The 22,250-nt window shown below is 36.8% G+C and overlaps 1 long non-coding RNA gene across 1 annotated transcript; it reads left to right on the top strand.

Annotated features, from left to right (window-relative positions):
• Window positions 1-11,606: 11,606 nt before the first annotated feature.
• On the top strand, window positions 11,607-20,463 carry LOC148788380 (uncharacterized). The gene is made up of 5 exons (XR_016065279.1): window positions 11,607-11,891; window positions 12,018-12,116; window positions 19,228-19,283; window positions 19,401-19,624; window positions 19,736-20,463. It is a non-coding gene; the product is annotated as an uncharacterized LOC148788380 (long non-coding RNA).
• The last annotated feature ends 1,787 nt before the right edge of the window (window positions 20,464-22,250 follow it).

Raw genomic sequence — 22,250 nt, 5'->3', positions numbered from 1 at the left:
ATGGATCAAAATGAATGTGGTTCGAGGTAAATTAAAGAAAGAGGTAATTCTTGATTTACGTTTTTGTTCCTCTTGTTTTTCATTCTACCCATAGCCCCATTAATTTTATTGTCGTTTAATTTTATTAACTATATCGAATGCTCGGGAACTCCAAGGGTACACCCCTTGGAATTATGGTTTCATTGCGATTTCGTTTTAGTTTACGCAATTTATTTTAACTGCTTCCGCTTGAGCGTTCTTGGACCGATCCACTCGCACCTTGCAGTGCCTTTCAAAATGTTGTTCAGTTGAGGCTCCAATGCAGGAACCCTCTAATTCGTCCACACTACACCAGAATCGGAATCTCGATGTTCTTTTTGCTAGAAGAGTACAAGAGAAAAAATACTCCAAGAGTAGGAGAGAGGGGCGGCCGAGAGGTAGCTGGGGAAGGAGGGGAACTTTTTTTTGTTGTGTAATAATGTGATAATTATTTCTCAAATAATTATATAACATATATATATATCTTATATTGATAGATAAGAATGCGTCTAAATACATTTTTTTTATCTAGATGGTATATTTTTCTTTATTCCAAATAAAGAGATCACCAACAATGACTAAAATTGCACTTTTCAAAATTGTAATTTGCTAGCCATTTATTTTCTTATATGGAATTTTCAATAGGCTCAAAATAGGGGCTTGGCCGATTTTTAATAAATAAAATACAAGCCCAATAATTTTTTATTTAAATCTAATTTTAATATAATTTCATTTAATTGTGCCCAACTTGTATTTAATATAATTAAATACATAAACTCATATTGTCTTTATTAATTAATAAGATCCAACTTATCAAATAATAAGGACAAGCCCAATATAAATTAATGTCATTAATTTATTTTTGGGTCTTTTCCATCCAATGAATTTATCTTTTGTAAGTAATCTTATTACTTGTGGAATTAATTCCAAATTAATTCTTTATTCCTTTCCGATGATTTGTGTGTGACTCTTTACGTTCACCTTTCAGCTAAACTTAGGCTAGTATCTAACACTATTATTAATTTAAATCTAATTTAATTAATAATTGTTGATTAACTCTTAATCAAGAAAGCCGTCACCATGGGTGGTCGTCTAGCAACGGTCCATGGCACTAGAGACTAGGTGAATTTCTGTTTGAATATTTAGGCTTTCGATTCCGTACGAGTACAGTCCGTCTATCGTCTCCCAGCCTTAGTCTGGGGCATGAAATTAGGTGGTAGTTCTCATCCTGGACTAGGTGTCTATGGTTAATACATGAAATCGCGTTACACCAAGTTTGTAGACATAGGAGCCTCTTTTTCTATTCGATCAATGACTTTGGCCATAGGTTTATAGAGCATGAACGCATCTCCAAGTGCATAGAAAATACCTCTGTCACATACTAACATGGGACGTATCCTTTTCTTAGAACTCACCGTCCTCACTACACACTCCGATTACACTAGACAAGGATTATGGTGATCATGTCTGTGACACAATCACCTCCCAAGTAGATTCAAGGTACAATCATCTAATGAACGTGATTGTCGTGATTCCTCAAGTCTAAGGACTACTCCTATACTATCGAAGCCTAGGATTCGAGTCATACCAACCAAGCCTCCAAGGTTTCCATGTGACGATCATCTTGAGTCGGTTCAATTGATTCGACACCCAGTCAATCAACCCACCAAGATCGCATAGACACCTCGCCTCTGGCATCGATGAAACACGGTACTCACTAATTGAATGGGACTCTTAGTGCAAGTCTCCATAGGACTCTCAATGTCTATTCTGGAGGTCCTCGACTTGGAAATTTCAAATCCAACCTTTTGGCAATTAGTTTCATGATCGCCACTCAATGCGCGGCACAACTGCATGGTTGCTAATTGGTCTGTGGGTTTTGTTGTGATGTTCAAGCAAATACAAACATACAAAATGAGCATAACAAAACAAGCGAATACTCATTTTATTCTCTTGAAATAATATTACATAATATTGATTAAGTATCAGAATCGAATACATCCAAGCCAATGTAATTAGCTTTTTGGTCATCCATCCTAACAATCTCCCACTTAAACTAAAACCAATCACTGATCGAACTCAAGCCCATCTTATCAAGATGTTGAGCAATTTGTGACACCGATTTAGATAGTGGATCTGTTGTGTTTTCTGTTGAGTTGACTCGGTCCACCTGCACGTCACCTCTACTCACCATCTCTCTAAGCAGATGGTAGCATCTAAGTATGTGTTTGGAATGGTGATGAGATCTCGGTTTCTTATTTGAACTGTTGCCCCGTTGTTATCGCCAAAAGATAACTATTAATTCCGCAATGCTAGGCACTGCACCCAATTCTTGGATGTAGTTTTTCATCTAAACCGCTTTCTTAGCTGCTTCTGAAAGCGCAGAAGCAGCTATGTATTCAGCTTTCGTGCTAGAATCCAATGTGGTAGTTTGCTTGGAAATTTTCCAAGTAACCGCCCCACCATTTAGCTTGAATACAAAACCTGATTGAGACTTGGCATCATCATCGTCGGATTGGAAGCTAGCGTCGCTATATCCTTCCAATATCAATTCTCGACCACTGTAGATCAAGAACATATCTTTAGTTTTTTTTTCAGGTACTTAAGTATGGTCTTGACTGAGCTCCCGTGTGCTTCACTAGCACACGCTTGATACCTACTCATTATGCTTAAAGTGTATGCGACATTGGGCCTAGTACATTGGACAACATACTGAATACTACCCATGGCTAAAAGCATAGGGGATGCCCGACATTCGTTTAACCCTCATCAGTCTCGGGAGACAGTTTCATGGACAGCTGAATCACATGCCTCATTGGAAGGATCCTCGTTTTGAGTTTTCCATCTTGAATCTCTTCAAGACTTTCTCAATGCTCGGGGATTGGGTTAATCCTAACATCCTTTTGCATCTATTCCTTTAGATCTTGATGCGAAGGATGTAGGAAGCATCACCCTTATCCATCATGGAAAATTGAGTGGACAATCATGCTTTTATGTTTCTCAATATCTTGACATCATTCACAATGAGCAAAATGTCATCAACATAAAGCATAAGGTACGTAACTAAGTTCCCACTGGTCTTCTTGTATACACAAGGATCAGATTCATTTTTGATGAAATCATATCCCCGTATGACTTCATCAAAATGTGTGTTCCGAATTCGAAAAGCTTCTTTGAGGCCATAGATGGACCTTTGGAGACGATAGACATTCTATTTTTCTCCAGCGGAGATGAAACCTTCCGACTAATCCATGTAGATATCTTCCTCAACAAAACCATTCAAGAAGGTTGTTTTCACATCTATCTGCCATAATTTATAGTCATACCATGCTGCTATTTCGAGCAATATCTGAATGGACTTGGCCATTGCAACGGGCGGATAGGTTTCCTCAAAGTCGACCTCACGTTGACTGTACCCTTTTGTCACAAGCCTAGCCTTGAAGGCAGTAACCTCTCCTTTAGCTCCAAGCTTACGTTTGTAGACCCATTTGGAACCAACTAGCTTAATGCCTTTAGGTGGATCCACAATGATCCAAACTTAATTTAATCCCATTGAGTCAATTTCGGATCCCATAGCCTCAAGCCACTTATCTAACTTGATGCCCGACATCGCTTCTCCATATGTTCTTAGATCATTATCCAAGTGGTTAGTCAAGCCTAAGAATCCATACCTATCAGGTTGTTGTGATATTCTAGTTGACCTATAGAGAACTGGAGCACTATTACTGGGAACTGTAGGTACAAAAAGGTGTTACATTATCTTGATGAGGTATCTCTCTGGACATTTCAAGCAGTTTCTTATCACGTCGGCTATCCGTAGGAAAACCCTTAACCAAGAATGTTGTGTTCCTCAAGAAAAAATCTTTTGTTTCGATGGGCCATAGAAATAGTGCCCCTGTACTTTCTTTCAAATATCCAACAAACCTGCATAAACTAGGCATTGATTCTAGTTTGTCTCCCACTAGCCTCTTGACGTATGCTACCCCACACTCCCAAGTACTTGTAGGATGCAGGCTTGTCGTGCCATATCCCATAGCTGTTTGGGACACGGCTTTAGATGGCGCCATGTTGAGCAACTTGGCTTCTGTCTCAATAGCGTATCCCCATAAGAATAGGGGGCAATTCGGTAAAACGCATCATAGATTGAACCATGTCCAACACGGTTCGATTTCTCCTTTCGGCCATGCCGTTAAGCTGCGGCCTTCTACGAGGAGTCCATTCAAAGAGAATTCCATTCTCTTTTAGATAATCCATGAACTCACCACTTAAATATTCCGCACCTCGATCTGACCAAAAGGTTTTGATCTTATGGCTAGTTTGATTCTCTACTTCAAGTCTGAATTTCTTAAACCTTCCAAAGGCCTCAGACTTATACCTCATAAGGTAAATATAACCATACCGCGAGTGATCATTGGTAATGGTTTAAAAGTATGAGTATCTTCCTTTAGCTGGAGTATTTAGTGGTCCGCAGACGTCTGTGTGGCTTATCCAACAGCTCAGTGGCAAGCGTACTTTGTCCAACAAAAGGTTTCTTGGTTATTTTTTCTTTTAGACAGGATTTGCAAGTTGATAGTTTATCCAAGTCGTCTACCTCTAGACTCCTTAACTCTACCAACTCCCTCATCCTTCTTATAGAGATATGACCTAACCTCGCATCTCAAATCTATGCGTTTTCATGATCATCGAATTTTTGTTTATGTTGGGTAGTCATAATCCAATTTGACTATTGGAGAATGTAAAGACCGTTCGTTAATGAACCAAACAGATGAAAGTTATCATCCATCATCAAATAAAAATAATTTTTATTGATCTTAAATGCATAACCATCATTGTCTAAAACTGGAATAGAAATAATGTTATTGATCATGCTCGATGCATAATAACAATTCTTTAATTCTATTCAAATATAATCACTAATAGCTAAGTTGAGAGATCCTACGACTTTCGCTGCAATGGCCTTTCCATCATCAAACCTCAGGATCATCTCATCCTTACTTAACCTGTTGCTTCTTTCAAGCACCTGCAAATTATTGCAGATGTGAGCTCCACATTCGGTATCCAATAACCAAGATGCAGAATTAGTTGTCATATTTACTTCAATCACAAACATACTTGGGATGGAGAGGAGTTGTGGGTACTCCCTCTTTCGATGCCCATTCTGATGGAAATGAATGCAAATATCGTTTGCCCTCGATCGTTGTAAACCGTCATTCATCCCTTTCCATTTGCCCTTTCCTACTGGAGCAACAGGGGCGCTCGGAGCACTAGCAGTGGCTGCGACAACCTTTTCCTTTTCCTTTTTCCTCTTCCAGCGTCCGACCCTCTTTCCTTTCGCCTTAGAGGTCCAAGCCTCTCCTATGAATACTGCAGGCGCATACTTGTGGGTTGTTACCTTGTATTGGACTAGCATATTAATTAACCAAATAAACTTCTCAAGTTCATTGATGTTGTAGTTAATGATGAATGGGTCATAGAAGGGAGGAAGTGACTGGAGGATCACATCGATGTACGTGTCATTATCAAGTCCAGCCTTGAGGTCTTCGAACTTCTCCACGAGGGATAGCATCTTGACCCCATGACTTTGCACAGAAGATCCTTCAATCATCTTGGTTCCGAAAAATGTTTTTTGTGGCGGCATATCTAATATGCCTATCAGGAATTGCATAAACTTCCTTCATGCGAAGCATTATCGAGGGAACGTCTTCCAACCTATCATACTGCTTTTTGATGTCATTTGTCATCAAAGCCAATACGACACTATGGACCCTGTGGATGTCCTCATGCCACTTTTCATACATCACATGTTCTTCAGGCAAGGACCCTTCTGGCAAGGTGGTCCGGAGCAGCTTGTCTAAGACATAACCCTGGTTTTCAAAATCTAGGACAATCCTTAGATTTCACAGTTATTTGTTGTAGTTCGTGCGATTGAATTTATTAGTCTCAATTATCAGGGTTAAGGGGTTCTTAGAAATTTTCTACATAATAGAATTAAACAGGAATCAACAGACGATAGTAATATTATTGATAAGTTCAAAACATGGTCTTTAGTCTTTACCTCTCCCACTATTCATACGAAAGCCCTCCACTCTCAAACGGGGTTTCAAAAAAGCATTTCTTAGTAGACTTAGGATCTACAAGAACAATTTACCATGCTCCGCTTTTACGATTCACATGAAAAAAGTCTTGTGGGAGGCAACAGATGTCATTCTCATTCCATGACACTCCCAAGATATTTTGCCTCACCTCTTCACATGATCCTGAAGACTCCAAGTGAATCATGTTACATACTGTTTGGCCCGACCCATCAACCAAATCACACTTCAGCCGTTGCCCCCACGACTCGTGAGACAAGGAAGCGCTGAACGTGCTCTTTGTTCCCAACAATGATGCAGCTTTCCTCTATTCCAAGTGTGCCACGACTCATGAGACAACAATTGGGTAGTGGCAGCTTCCTCACCATATTGTTGTTGATGGAAGGCTTGGACAATCTTGATCCAAGTTTATTTGGGCCTAATATTCAACTTGGTCCAACCAAGTGAGAGTTATATTTGGGTGTCTGACTGAGACCTCATCAAATAATCATATTGCCTGCATAAACATCAAATGCTTAAAGCAACAAAAAAATCACTGCATGCAACAAAATTTAGCATACCTCTGTTGGATTATCACGAGCCCAACCTATGCGACTCACTGATTACGTAGTGAGTCTATGGTCAGTCTAAGTTGGCCCTATACTTTTACAAAAAATAATTTACCCATCAACATGTAGATGGGCCTTGTAACTTCTCCATGGGCCTCATTCTCCACGGACCTCTTCTCCATGGGCTTGTATTAAAATAAAAAACCTCATCAAAAACCCTACGCTACTCTCATTACAACTAAAAAGAAATCACGATCAGAATTCGGAGGGAGTACGTAATGAGGGAGATAGCAAGACTTATTATTCCAAAGCAAAAAAATGAGAGGGAGAGAGAGGAAAACGTTACAAGGGCATACGAGCCCAACCACAAACATACAAGACATCATGGGCTTCATGACCATCCATCCATACATCACATAATATACGTCCCATGTAATATTATAATCCATGATATCCAATATCATAAAACTTAATTATACAAAGAAAACAAAAGCTCGAAATTTACAAAATCAAAAGGATGATAAAAAAATATGTGTATCCAATGCACATAATAAATCCATTTAATCATGCAATTTTAGTTTTAGAAAAAAATCAATTCAATTCAAAAAAATTAAAACAACATAATTAATAATAAAAAAATTTCAGAAAATCAAATTTCGAGAAAACAACAAAAACTGGTCCACTGTCGTCCCTGCCCGTGCACGCGTATGCGGCCTACCGGAGCTAGCGCACACTGCGTGCCTACAACGATAGTGCTGCTGCAATTTTCTTCCTTTTTCTGTGTTTATTATTTTATAGCAAAAAAAAAGCATAGTACAAAAAATTCTAAATTTTCACATGCTTGAATCATCCAATTAATTGCAGAAATCAAACGAGCTATTTTCACCATCTAATACCAAACGAAAAGCGATAAAACATGTTCAAAAATTTTAAAGAGCACGTTAACATGCTAATATCACATAACCATCAGCCCCTACATCGAATCGGCCTCCGATACCACTTGAAGTGGGAGTAGTCCTCAGACTTGATGAATCACGGCAGTCACGTGTGTATGATGACTGTATCTTGGATTTGTGCGAGAGGTGATCGTGTTAAAGACATAGTCATCATAAGCCTTGTCTAATGCAGTCAAAGCATGTAACGAGGACGATGAGTTTTAAGAAGAGGATCCGTCCTCTGTCAATACGTGACAGAAGTATCTCCTATGCACTTGAAGATGCGTTCACGCTCTATAAACCTGTTGCCACAGTCATTGGTCGAATAGGAAAAGGAGGTCTCTATGTTGACCAATTTGATGTAACGCGATCTCAAGTATTAAGCATAGACGCCTAGTCCAGGATAGGAGCTGACACCCAATTTCATGCTTAGATTAAGTTCGAGAGATGGTAGACGGAAGGACCATACCCGTATGGATTTGAGAGGCTAAAAGTTCACATGGATATTCACCTAGTCTCTAGTGCTATGGACCGTTGCTAGACGGTCACCCATGGTGATGGGCTTTCTTGATCAGAAGTTGATCGAGAATTATTAATTAAATCAGATTTAATTAATAATAGTATTTGACACTCTAGCTTAAAGGTGAACATAAAGAGTCACACACAAATCACCAAGAAGGGACGAGGAATTAATTCCATAAGTAATTGGATTATTTACAAATGAGAGAGATTCATTGGATGGAGGAGTGCAAAGATAAATTAATAGAATTAATTTATATTAGGTTTGCCCTTATTATTTAATAAGTTAGACTTATTAATTAATAAAGGCTTATTGGGTTCACGTATTTAATTGTATTAAAAAATTATTCCTAACCTAGGACACTCCAAATCGGCCGCCCCCTCCCTCAACACATTTGGTATGTTTTTTCTCCCTTGTTCTCTTCCAGCAAAGGGAATTAAGGGAATCCTTCATTTACGTTTCTTGCATTTTTCGTTTTAATTTAACCATAAGCCCCAGCTTAGTTTCTATTGCTTATTTTATAAACTACATCGAACGCCTGGGAACTCCAAGGATACACCCCTTGGAATCATGGTTTTATTTTATTAGGTTTTTAATTTATGATTTTTTATTTACTGATTCGAATTGCACGTCTCGGGTCGATCCACTTGCATCTTTTATTGCTTTCACAGCTAACCCACTAAAACTGCACAGACGACCTACATCTCCTGCCGACAAGACATGGCTACAGTACTTAATTTAATTTTCTATAGGACTCTCGATGTCTTGTCTCAAGGTCTACAACTTGGAACATTTTAGATTGACCCTCAAGAGTTGATTTCGTAGCTGCCAAACCTATACGTAACCCAACTCACGGGTTTAACCTTTCGATCTATGGGTACTTGGTTGTGAAATTGAAAACCAGTTCAACATCAGTGGTAAGTAGAGCAAAACACACTGTCGACTTTATGAACACTTGGTTATGAAATTGAAAACCAGTTCAACAGCAGTGGTAAGTAGAACAAAACACACTGTCGGCTTTATGAATTCTTACCGTATTCATCTATTCAATATTATTTGATAAAGTTTGACAAATGGTAAAACAGCCAATCCAATTGACTTTTAGTTACCCATTCCAATATCTCACACATCTTTCTGTTTTACCCATTAGTCTTGGGAGACTAAGTTTTGGAAAACTTAATCCCATGTCCCATGGGAAGGAACCCCTTTTCGAGTTTTTCATCTTAAACCTCTTCAAGACTTTCTCGATATATGAGGTCTGAGTCATTCCTAATATCCTTTTAGATCTATCTCTACAAATTTTGATGCCAATGATGTAGGAAGCATCACTCAAATCCTTCATAAGGAATTGCATAAAAAGCATTTTTTTATGTCACCCACCATCTTGGCATCATTCCCAATGAGCAATATCCATGTAAAGCATGTGAAAGGGAAACTAAGCCCCTAGTGACCTTCATATATACACATGCGTCAAACTCGTTCATAATAACATCATTACCTATTTATGACTTTGTCAAAATGAATATTCCAACTTCGGAAAGCTTGTTTGAGTCCATAAATGGACATATGGAGACAACAAACCTTTTACTCTTCTCCAATGGATATAAAACCCACCGACTGATCCATATAGATATCTTCCTCAACAAAATAGTTAAGAAATATCTTTTTCACATCCATCTGTCATATCTCATTGCTATAATATGCAGATATAACAAGTAAAATTTGAATGGATATTTTCCTCAACAAAATAGATAAGGAGTATCGTTTTCACATCCATGTGTCATATCACATTACTATAATATGCAAATAACTAGTAAAATTTGAATGGACTTGGTCATTGCTACAAGCAAATATGTTTCCTCAAAATCCACACTAGAGCTCTTAGTATAACACTTCTTAACTAGTCTGGCTTTGTAGATACTCACCTGCTCATCAGCTTCAAGCTTTTGCTTGTAGACCCATTTACACTAATGGATTTGAAGTCGTTAGGTGGGTCTTCCAACTGTATGGAAGATCGCCAAGTGTTTCAAGTGTTTGTTAGAGATTGATAGACGACTCAATTATTTCCAAAGACGTAAGGTTTAATTCTGTAAAAATGACTCAAATTTTTTGGGCAGAAATAACTAGGGCTGACAAACGAGCAGCTGGGTCAGGTCAGTGGTAAACATCTCTTTATATTTAATGTTCAAAATATTCAAATTTTAGATGATAAAAAGATGATCATTTTTTAATATAATTAAATTTGTATTATTCATTATTTTTAGAAAATAATCATGTACATTACAAATTCATTTATTAAATTATTAAATTAAAAAGTCATACATAAAATACTGCATTTATCAAAATAAATCATGAGTACAATCAACTTCTTCATAATTATTTATATAATTGAATTGAGAATTTTTAATTGTAATAATAATAGTTATTTCTCTATATTAATCGTACATGTTAATTTATTATCAATTATTATTAAATATTAATATTTAATATATGCATTGAAAATTATAATATATATGTATATTATGAATTTACTTATAAAAAAAATTTACATGGTTACATATGAAATTCAAATTGTTACTATTTTATAAAATCCAAACCATTTTCCTTTTGTTAGTACTCGCCATATGAAATGCAAATTTTACCATCATTTACTGTCATTTGTGAGTGTGGAGGATCTTTTCTTTTTATATTAATATAAATTAATTTGAAAACTGATAACTTATTAAATATATTTTGAGAAATTTATTTCTCATAAAAAGTAGAAGAAGTTAGTTATATATAGTACGATGAAATTAACGATGAATTTAAAAAATTAAGGCATGGATTAGACATATTTACGATCCATCACCAACCTATGGATGACTTGTAGTCAATAATACTTAATTATCTTAAAAATACTTAATATGTTTGGTAAATTTGTTTCTTATAAAAAACTCTGAAGAAAATTTAGAAAAATGAAAGTAGTTCGTAATATGAAGTCAACTTAATAAATAAAAAATTTAATTAATTAAACCATGAGTTAGACACATTTAGGACCATCATGAACTCATATAAAACTTATCATCAATTCATATTGGACCCATAATGTAATAAAATTTAATTAAATTCAACCCATTTAATGAAATACAGCTCATGTTGAACTCATTATTATATATACTAGTATCTTTCATTAATTTTGTTATATTATTGAAAATAAATTTTGATATTTTAATAGAAAATTTAACATGAATACCCCATTATAGAAACCATTAAAACCCATACAAGTCCCATAGTTTATTAAATTTGTCTAAATAAACCTATATTAGACCCATATTAAAAAATATTAAATCCAACCCACCTCAAAATTAGATAAGTTGAGTTATTAATTTTAACCTATATTACCACATCCTAGAAAAAACTAATGGTTCCCGAGCATTCATCACGTGTAATTTTAAACCATGTTTACTATGTGGGATTAAGCAGCATATCCACCTCAATCCACGTATTAGTGTGTTTACTTATGAAATGTGTGGCCCGGTATAATTCGGGATGAACCTGCTTCCACGATCCAGCGCTAAAGGCATGGATAGCAATCCCAACCCACTATCCTATCATTTACGTAGAATTGTTTTGCCATTAATACCCTCAAAACAGCCATATGAAATGATGGATTTGGCCTTCTAAACGTACCAAATTAATCTGTTGTCATCGACTTCAAACACACTGTCTTCTCCACCGGTGCAAATAGAGGCAGAAAAGGGAAGGGCTTAGATAGAACAAACCTCTTTGTGGCCCTTAGGTGAGTTCATTGTGGCCCCTGACTTGGGTATTCGTGACATTGTTTTTGTATAGCTTCGTATTTTACCCTCTACTTATCTAATGTAGAAATTTATTTTCAAGCCAAGTGTTTTTTTTTTTTGGCAAGAATCCTCGTCGGAGCTGCCATTAACATTGTTGCTGCCGGTCTGCTTCGCATTAAGTTGTGTTGTTTGTCGTTAGCTCGAGAATCCGTCGAGATCTGAAGGTGAGTTATGCTAAATGCCTCTGTTACTTTTTGGCTGGTTTGGTGCATCCTTTTCAGTAATCTTGTGATATACAGTGTAATATTGGCAAATCTTGGCTGGTTTGGTTCATCCCACTATTTTTTTTAAACAACGGTTGTGTAATTTTGACCAAAGTATTAAACGGCTGTGTAGTTCTACTTTATACCCCATTCATGTAATAAATATGAAAATGTGACATGAAATATTGCAAATTAATTATCCCTTCATTGCACTTTGTGTTGACAATACTGCTTTTTGATGGGTGTCGATTCCACAAAAAATAATTCCTACGAACACTTTTGTAGAAGTGTGAGTAGGGTCGAATCCACAGGGATTGGTTTTAAATTAATTCCTTCAAAAATGAAAATAATTAGGGGGAGTTTTGATTGTTAAGAAGAATAAAACTAAAAAATCTAATAAAATTAGAAGAGATAAATATAAGAGAAAAGTATTCCAGTTAAAAACAGGATCACGCTTAATTCCACGGTTGATCATAGATGCAAAGATAACAATTATTCATGATAGATAAATTGGTTATAGCCATTGGTACGACCTAACGACCTCACCTTTTCTTACCTTATGGATAGTCAAGGAACGTCCGTTGACTAAATCCCTAATCAGTAAACAACCTTGGAAACGTCCTCAAGATTTAATTTACCGATAGCATTAAAAACTAGAAAGGCCCAATTCTAACCAATAAATTCCTACGAGGATTTTTTTAAGTTAGATTGTGCATTCCCCATAACATAATCGAAAACTTCTACATAATCAATTATGCTATCTTACCACTAGTTATCGAACTAAACAAATAATTACGGATTTGGAAGTTCAATTGGCTAGACAAATATTCTTGACAATAAATCAGATTATTTGTAATAAAAGCACAGAGAACAACACAAATACCAATATGAATAAAAGTAGAAAGCATAAATTAGATCTCACAACTCGTCGGATTTAAGCGTTCACCAAGTTTTCAATCGGAATAAGAAAACTAGCTAGACATGCTAATGGAAAAGCACATGAAAAGCAAAGTAAGAAAATATTATAAAAACGTAGAGAAATAGAAGAGTTCAAAAGTTTTTCTCTTAAAGTGAATTACATCACCTATTTATAATAGCTAAATACCTAGTTCTACTAGGATTAGAAGTAGATTTCTAGTTGAACTAAAAGACTTATATAGATAAAATTATAATTCTAGTTAAACTCTTCCTTCATCAGAGGTAGAACAAGAAGCTCCAAACTCTTGCCAAAAATTGAGTTTGAGTCTTGTTTGAATTTCCATTTTTGTGCTTTTCTTCATTTTCCAATTCTTTTGTCCTAATGCTGCAAAATAATATTTAATTAGGAGCATTTGGTCACAAAATAGGCTAAAATATTATATGAAATAAGCACAAAATGCGATTCTATCAAATATCCCCCCACTTAACCCTTTGCTCGTCTTCGATGCAAAGAAATAGAGATAAACTAGTTGAAGAATTTCATTCCAAACTTTATGGATCGCAAAGGAAAGTAACAAGCAAGAATCTAGTTAAGTGTTCAAAGAATGGTACATCATATGATAAAAGACAATTCAACAAGCTTCAAACAAGTTTTCACAAGGTGATCTTCATCAAAACTAAGCATGAAAAATAAGTGGACTATGCTCTCATATCTCCCAATCTCTCAAGTATTTTTGGTTGTTGAGTGTTTCGCTCAAATGCTTATGAAAATGCTTCACCATAGGCTTGATTATACACCAAAATCTCCACCACTTATAAATATGCACACACTTGAATCAAGAGGTCTTATATTTTGGTTGTAATGGGGCTTTGGTTTATGGGTAGAAAGAATAAGGAAAAATGAGGTGAAAACTCAAGAAACTACATTAGAGCACCAAGTAATAGATGTAGGAATCCAAACTTTTCAAAATTGATTTATCTCATGCTCTTTCATGTCCAACTTTTCTCAACTTGAGCTATGCCTTTTTTTTTTTTTTTTTCAAAGAGAGTATTTTTTTTCTCTCGATTCTTTTCTTTCTTTTCTTTTCCCCTGTTTTTTCTCTTTTTTTTTTTATTAAGGCATAGAACAAGATTTTCATGTGACATGTTAGCTCATAAACGTCCTTTACAATAATTGAGATATCCCCCCACTTAATGTCAAAACATATACTTAGAATACATCTTTATTTCCTTGACGCTCTACTAGTCCTTGGAAGGGCCAAACAAGGATAATAAAAAGACGGTAGAGTTTGTTTATACTTGAGGTTGCATAACAAGGAATGAAGGCTTATAAGACTCAAATAGGCTTACTAAGGGGAGTTGTATGTAGGTGGTCTTTTTAAGCTTAAAGGATTTTTATCCTAGTGCCTTTATCATTTTCAAGTGTATGCATAAAGATGTGGCCTCGATATGGTTCAAAGCAAGTTCTAGGAAGACAAAATCATGAAGCATTATCTGTCAAGAAAAGAAAAATTGTAGATTTTTATGAGTGTATAGGCTCAAAATTCCTCTCAGGTAGGTTATGTCCACCAATTTTCCACATTCAATTTTCAAATTAAGTCACCATTTGCAAAAATAAGTTTTAAACCGTAAGTTGTCAAGAGTCATTAGATGCACACCCTTATCACATATTACCAAATTATTACTTGATTAGCCTAAGTCTTTGATAATAAAGCTAGCATGAGGACAAGAGAAAAAAAATGGGCTCACAAATATGAAAGGAGTAGCAGGCATCAATCAAAACAATTAATTCACCAAGACTCATTTTTTCTATCAAAGCAATCATCAAAGAACCTCCCCCCACTTAATTCCACATTGTCCCTGATGTGGTAAGCATGTATATCTAGGATGATAAAATAAGAGAAAGGGAGAAAGAGAGCGTCCCTTAGTGATTCGGGGGTAGGTGGTGGAACTGCTGGAGCTCGAGAATTGTGAGACCTTGAATGAGAGGGAGAGTTCCTTGTGGATGCTCATACCTTTTGACCTGCAAAAATCGATTGTAATGGTATCACATCATTCACAAGAAGTTAGAGGAAAAAAAAATTGAGAAAAAGAGGACATGGGTTGCCTCCCAAGAAGCGTCTTTCTTTAGCGTCTTTGGCTAGACGTTGTTGTGCCTTAACTCAAATGAGTTGGATACTCTAAATCCACACTTCTATGTAATGCACCCGGTGATGGTGTGGATTTAGGAGAACTTGGCGGTCCATGAATGACTTCTTCCTTGAACTTATTTTGTCATGAAAGACTTTGTTCTTATAAGTTCTTGGACTCGAGGTGAGGCTTTTGGTAATTGTTGTCTTAAATGCTCCTCCACCATCGAACATAGTATTTTTTTGCACCAAATGATCAAGAAAATCAATAAAAAAAATAGAATGCACATCATTAGAATATTTCATGGCACCACCAATTCTAAAACTCATAACCTCATTATCAAATTTCATAGAGAGAATTCCAGCATCAACATCAATTTTGGTTTTTGAGGTTTTAAGGAATGGTCTTCCTAGCAAGATGGATGTAGAGTTGGGAGAAATATCCCCCTTCATATCAAGCACATAAAATTCAGCAGGAAAAACCAATTCATTAACTTGCACAAGAACATCCTCAAGAACTCCTTTGGGGTAAACTACGGAATGATCGGCGAGTTGAAGAATGACCCCCGTTTTTTTCAATGGGCCAACATTCAAAGATTCATAAATGGTAAGAGGCATAATATTAAATGAAGCACCCAAATCACACATTGTTTTTTCTATTCCAATCTTTCCAATTTTACAAGGATAGAAAACGTACCTGGATCATTGCATTTAGGAGGTAGTTTTCTTTGAAAAATGGCACATACATTTTCTCCCATACTTACCCTTTCATTATCTCTCAATTTGGATTTGTTGGTACACAATTCCTTGAGAAATTTTGAATAGCGAGGTATTTGTTTAATTGCATTGAGTAGGGGAATATTTACCTCAACTTTGAGTAAAGTTGTAAGAATCTCCTTTTCCTCTTCCTCCTCTTTGGACTTGGCGAATCTCTCCGGGAAGGGAGGTTTGGGCATGGACACCTTGGGACTGTCTTCGCTGACTTGGTTGGGTTTTCCAACTTGTTTTGGATGAATTTTGAGTGCATCCTCTGTTTTGCCCTGCTGTACGAGCCCACGCCTAGTGCTATTTTCGAGTTGTAGCTCTTTTTCACTGCATAAGGTAATAGCACTAACATTTTTTTTAGGATTAATAATAGTTTGGGAGGGAAACATACCTTGAGACTCCAATCCGAAGTTGGCTCATTTGGGATTCCAAATTTTGTATGCTTAAGCGGGTTTCTTGTTGGAATTTGTGAGTTTCTTGTTGGAATTGTTGGGTGCTCAAGGCGAGTGTCTTCACGATATCCTCCAAGGGCATACCATTATTGGGATTGGTTTGAGGTGGTGGTGGTGATTGTTGGTGTGGAACCCTTTGAAAATTTTGAGGTTGATTACCATACCTCAAATTTGGGTGATCTCTCCATTCGGGATTATAGGTATTGGAAAATGGGTCATATGTCCTTTGTTCTTGCCCAGAAAATCCACCAACGACGTCAGCATGTTCGGTTGATTCTTCGTGAAGTGTAGGACAAGCGTCGGTGTAATGCCCCGAAGATGTACATATCCCACAAGTCTTGACTTGTTGAATGCTTCCCCCTATAAACTTTTCAACAAGAGAAGTAAGTTTATCTAAACGTTCATCAATAGAAGTACTTACCTCGTTTACCCTTTGTGGGGGGTTGTCGTTTCTACTACCAAATTGTTGATTATTAGCCGTCATGGTTGTGATTAGCTTCCGTGCTTCAATAGGAGTTTTGTCATACACCTCCACTAGCTGCATCCACCAAGCTTCTGTTTGCCTCAGACAACCCTTCATAAAATATTGAATTAGAAGATGGTCGGGAATTTGGTGATGAGGACAACTCTCCACCAATTGCTTGAATCTCCCCCAATACTCATAGAAACTTTCACTGGAGAATTGGCGTATTCCACTTATTTCCTTTCGAATGTTTGTAGTCTTTAAAGCGGGGAAGTAGTTCTCAAGAAATTGTTTCTTGAGCTCGTTCCAACTAACAATAGATCCCGAAGGTAAGGAGTAGAACCAATCTTTTGCTTTGTCGCCCAATGTGAATGGAAAGGCCCTTAACTTGACTTGTTTTCAGTGACTCCTTGAGGTCTCATGCTGGAACACACCACATGGAATTGTTTGAGGTGTTTGTGTGGGTCTTCACCTGCAAGGCCACGAAAAATAGGAAGTAAATGAATTAGGCCAGATTTAAGTTCAAAATCAACATTTAAATTAGGAAATTCAATGTAGAGTGGTTGTTAATTTAAGTCAAAGGAAGTCATCTCTTTGATCGTTCATTCCAGATTTTGAGCCATGACTTCGTCTTTAGAGTTATTAGACGTGGACACGTCTAACTCAGAGTCTGCTGCTGGTTTGGAAGAACCTCTTGTAGGATCGAATCCACAGGGATTGGTTTTAAATTAATTCCTTCAAAAATGAAAATAATTAGGGGGAGTTTTGATTGTGAAGAAGAATAAAACTAAAAAGCTAATAAAATTAGAAGAGATAAATATAAGAGAAGAGTATTCCAGTTAAAAACAGGATCACGCTTAATTCCACGGTTGATCATAGATGCAAAGATAACAATTATTCATGATAGATAAATCTGTTATGGCCATTGGTACGACCTAACGACCTCACCTTTCCTTACCTTGTGGATAGTCAAGGAACGTCCGTTGACTAAATCTCTAATCAGTAAACAACCTTGGGAACGTCCTCAAGATTTAATTTACCGACAGCATTAAAAACTAGAAAGGCCCAATTCTAACCAATAAATTCCTACGAGAATTTATTTAAGTTAGATTGTGCATTCCCCATAACATAATCGAAAACTTCTACATAATCAATTATACTATGTTACCACTAGTTATTGAACTAAGCAAATAATTACAGATTTGGAAGTTCAATTGGCTAGGCAAATATTCTTGACAATAAATCAAATTATTTGTAATAAAAGCACAGAGAACAACACAAATACCAATATGAATAAAAGTAGAAAGCATAAATTAGATCTCACAACTCGTTGGATTTAAGCGTTCACCAAGTCTTCAACCGGAATAAGAGAACTAGCTAGACATGCTAATGGAAAAGAGCATGAAAAGCAAAGTAAGAAAATATTATAAAAACGTAGAGAAATAGAAGAGTTCAAAAGTTTTTCTCTTAAAGTGAATTACATCACCTATTTATAATAGCTAGATACCTAGTTCTACTAGGATTAGAAGTAGATTTCTCGTTGAACTAAAAGACTTATATAGAAAAAATTATAATCCTAGTTAAACTCTTCCTTCATCAGAGGTAGAACAAGCAGCTCCAAACTCTTGCCAAAAATTGAGTTTGAGTCTTGTTTGAATTTCCATTTTGGTGTTTTTCTTCATTTTCCAATTCTTTTGTTCTGCTGCAAAATAATATTTAATTAGGAGCATTTGATCACAAAATAGGCTAAAATATTATATTAAATAAGCACAAAATGCGATCCTATCAACTGCTTTTTTTTTTGCAAAATGTGTCACACAGAAAATGTGTGGGAAGTATGGATGCTCTTAGGTATTGCGATCGTGAAAAGTTTTTGTACTGTGAATAAATATTTTTTTGCTATTTAGGATGAGGTCAATTCAAAAAGTTACATTGGCTTTAATAGTTTTACAGCAAATCATGGACGAGGTTGCAGTCGCTCTGACTATATTTACTTCTGTTATAAAATACCTCACCTTCGAAAACCCTACTGATGATCGGTCTCGGCGTTGGAGATACACAATCAATACTAGGATACTAGACCAGGTTGGCCACCTGCATAGGCTACTTTCTGTTTTCGATGAGTCTTGCCTGCGTAACCTACGTATGGACCATAACGCCTTCGGACGGTTATGCTATCTACTTGAGTATTTTGGAGGCATTTCACAAACCAAACATCTTACAATACCAGATAAAGTTGTGATATTGTGTGGTGAAGCATGATTTTCTACGTTCTGGTCGCACGATTAGCAAATATTTTCACCGTGTGCTAAATTCAATAATTAAATTATACAATGTCCTGCTAGCTCGGCCGACTCCGACTACAGAAGAATGTGTGGACCCCCGCTAGCGATGGTTTAAGGTACTACTACTATTATATATTTCTTTCTCGATTAAGAAGACCTTGTAATATGCCTATTTGTACTTAGATGTTCTCATTATATTTAATTATAATTTCTGATTGTAATCCATACGATAGGGATGTCTCAGTGCTTTAGATGGTACGTTCATTGATGTACGAGTTCCCGAACATGAAAAGAGACAGTATCAAACACGCAAAGGTCAAGTGGCCGTGAACGTAATTGGGATGCAATCCCAATATGCAATTCATATACGTCCTTACCAGCTTGGATGGGAGCGTAGCGGATAGTCGTGTTTTATGTGATGCCATCCACAAACCTGGTGGTCTAAGAGTTCCTACAAGTATGACTCTGCTCCTTACATGCTTGCAAATTTGTGTATATTACTTAATATGTGCGTTGGGTATTGCAAGTAATAAAATTATTGCGTAACGTACGCTTATACCATGCGTAGGAAATCACTACTTATGTGATAATGGCGATGCGAATGTCGAAGGCTTCTTAACTCCATACAGAGGTGTTCGCTACCATCTAAGAGAATGGGACATTGGTACCGGAAGACCTTAAAACTATCAAGAGTTGTTCAACATCAAGCACTCTTCTGCACGTAACGTCATTGAGAAAACGTTTGGTCTACTTAAAATTCGATGTAGTATTTTACGGAGTCAATCATTCTACCCCATCAAGGTGCAAAACTAGATAATCTTGGCTTGTTGCCTGTTGCACAAATTTTTAAGGAATGAAATGCCTGATGATCCGCTAGAAAATGACTTACAAAGTCATGGTGATGCTGGGACCGATGCTGAGGTTGACTGTGTGTCAACTATTGACCGTAACCCCTCATGGTCGACTTGGAGGGATATAATGGCCACATCCATACACAACGAGTGGACTAGTCGCCTTTGATGTCACATGCAACTCATTAACATATATCCTGATCTCATTGCTTATGGTCATAAGTCTAATGATGCGCGTGAGATGTATTATTCCGGAGGTTAATTGTAATCAGTGTTATGTTAGCCCCTTATGTGTACCGAAAGTTGTCTGGAGACTTTGTATGATTCCTCAAGGACCCGTGTTTTAGAATGACTCGTTTCAATTGTAGCTATGTTGAAGTCCAATTGTTGCAAACGACATTACTATGATCCCCTTTCTACAAGTGCGTTTTATTTTTTGTTTGACATCATTCTCTGCACAATATTTACAGCATTTGTACATGGTGTGTCCTAGTGAATTATATATTTGGATTTACCTATTTATCCAACACATATACTTTTTGGTGCAGGTTTTACCCAACTAAGCCGATTCGATTGTCCCTTGAAAGATGGAGCTCAGACCTGATGAGGTAGCAGCAGGCCGCGTTGGCAGGGAGGGAACAAATATAGACCTTTTCGTTGCCGAACGTGGACGATTATGGAAGAGGAATGTCTTATAGCAGGACTTAAGCATTTGGTTGTAACTGGTTGGAAATGTGAGAATGGCTTTAGGAATGGTTATCTCGCACAATTGGAGGCTCATATGGCCAAGAATTTTCCACAATGTGATATTAAAGTGGAACCACATATTACTTCTAAACTGTAGTCTGGAAGAAGCACTACTCGACACTGACCACTATGATAACGAAGTCGGGATTGGGGTTGGGATGAGAGCCGAAATATGGTAACAGTGGAAGACGATAATGCCTGGGATGATTACGTGAAGGTATGAAATAAAAACTGCCATATTTATTACTTTTCAACAAAAATGGATCTTTTTATTTATACTGTTATTAGCTTACTATATGTGCGGTTTCAGATGGATTCTAACGCAAAGGGGATGTGTTATAAGATACGGCCTTTCTTTAGCTCATGGAGAGAAATCTTTGGGAAGGACCATGCGATTGGGGATCATGGTGCAGACCCTTATAAGGATGCAAATGACATTAGAAATGAGGAAATGGCCGACACGCAAGATTGTTATATCCTCAACACTGAATGCAATCCAGACATAGGGTTTCTCGGGCTGGAGGAGGAGCCAACATCCATTCAATGTGAACGTCGATCCCACGGTGAACTCATCTAGTGCAACGAAACATATGGGCAGCACTTCAAGAAAATGCAAGATACGCGATACCAGTGGAGATATCCCAAAGTTGGTTGAAATGGTGTCTACCTTTTGTCAGTCAGCCAACACGCGCTTAGGAACGTTGACTAGGGTGCTTGAAAATGAATTTGGAGACCCGAAACATCTCGCGTTAGTCCTGCAGCATGTTAGAGATTTAGAAGCATATGATGAGAACAAATACTTGATGGTGGCAAATAGGCTTGTGAAGGACCCCAAAGGAAATGGAGCTTTTCCTGGGTTTGTCAAACGATTCTCGGGTGAAGATGGTGAGACTAATGCTTGTCGGTAAGATTTAATGACTGATCATCCCATAACAGTCCCTTACCTAATATTATTAATAGTTTGCTAAATATCAACGTACGCCTCTACACAAATACTGCCAAGGCCTAACCATGATTTGGTATCAGGAATTTTGTTTGGTGTAATCTTGTGTACTGAACAAGCTGTGTGAAGTGGTTATCTTCATACCGATCATTTATATATTCGTTAGTTTTATTATTGCTTTGTTATTGATTTATTTGTATGTTTCGTTTGTTCTTTTTTTAATATTCAATTATTCATCCGCAAGAATAACCTGCAATTTCAATTATAATGTTTAATATTTCACACTGTAAATGATTTTTTTATTACTGACATTTGCAAATTTCGACTGCTGAAAAACTAAGATAAAAAAAAATTGGGACAAAATGCATAAAACCTTCCTGTGTTTTAAAAAGTATGCAAAAAACACCCCATATTTTCAGAATAAGCTATAAAAACACCCTCCTGTTTTGTTTCAGTCAGCAAAAAACCCCCATTCTGTTAGCAACTAATGGGAAGTGGAGGAGCGTGTGTCGCTGCATTTGGTAGTCATTTTCTGCGGTTTA

This window comes from Sesamum indicum, linkage group LG4 (assembly GCF_026168435.1).
Source record: "Sesamum indicum cultivar Baizhima isolate 11 linkage group LG4, ASM2616843v1, whole genome shotgun sequence".
Lineage (NCBI taxonomy): Eukaryota > Viridiplantae > Streptophyta > Magnoliopsida > Lamiales > Pedaliaceae > Sesamum > Sesamum indicum.
The sequence above is the reverse complement of the archived record's forward strand: the minus strand, read 5'-3'. Positions and strand labels throughout refer to the sequence as shown.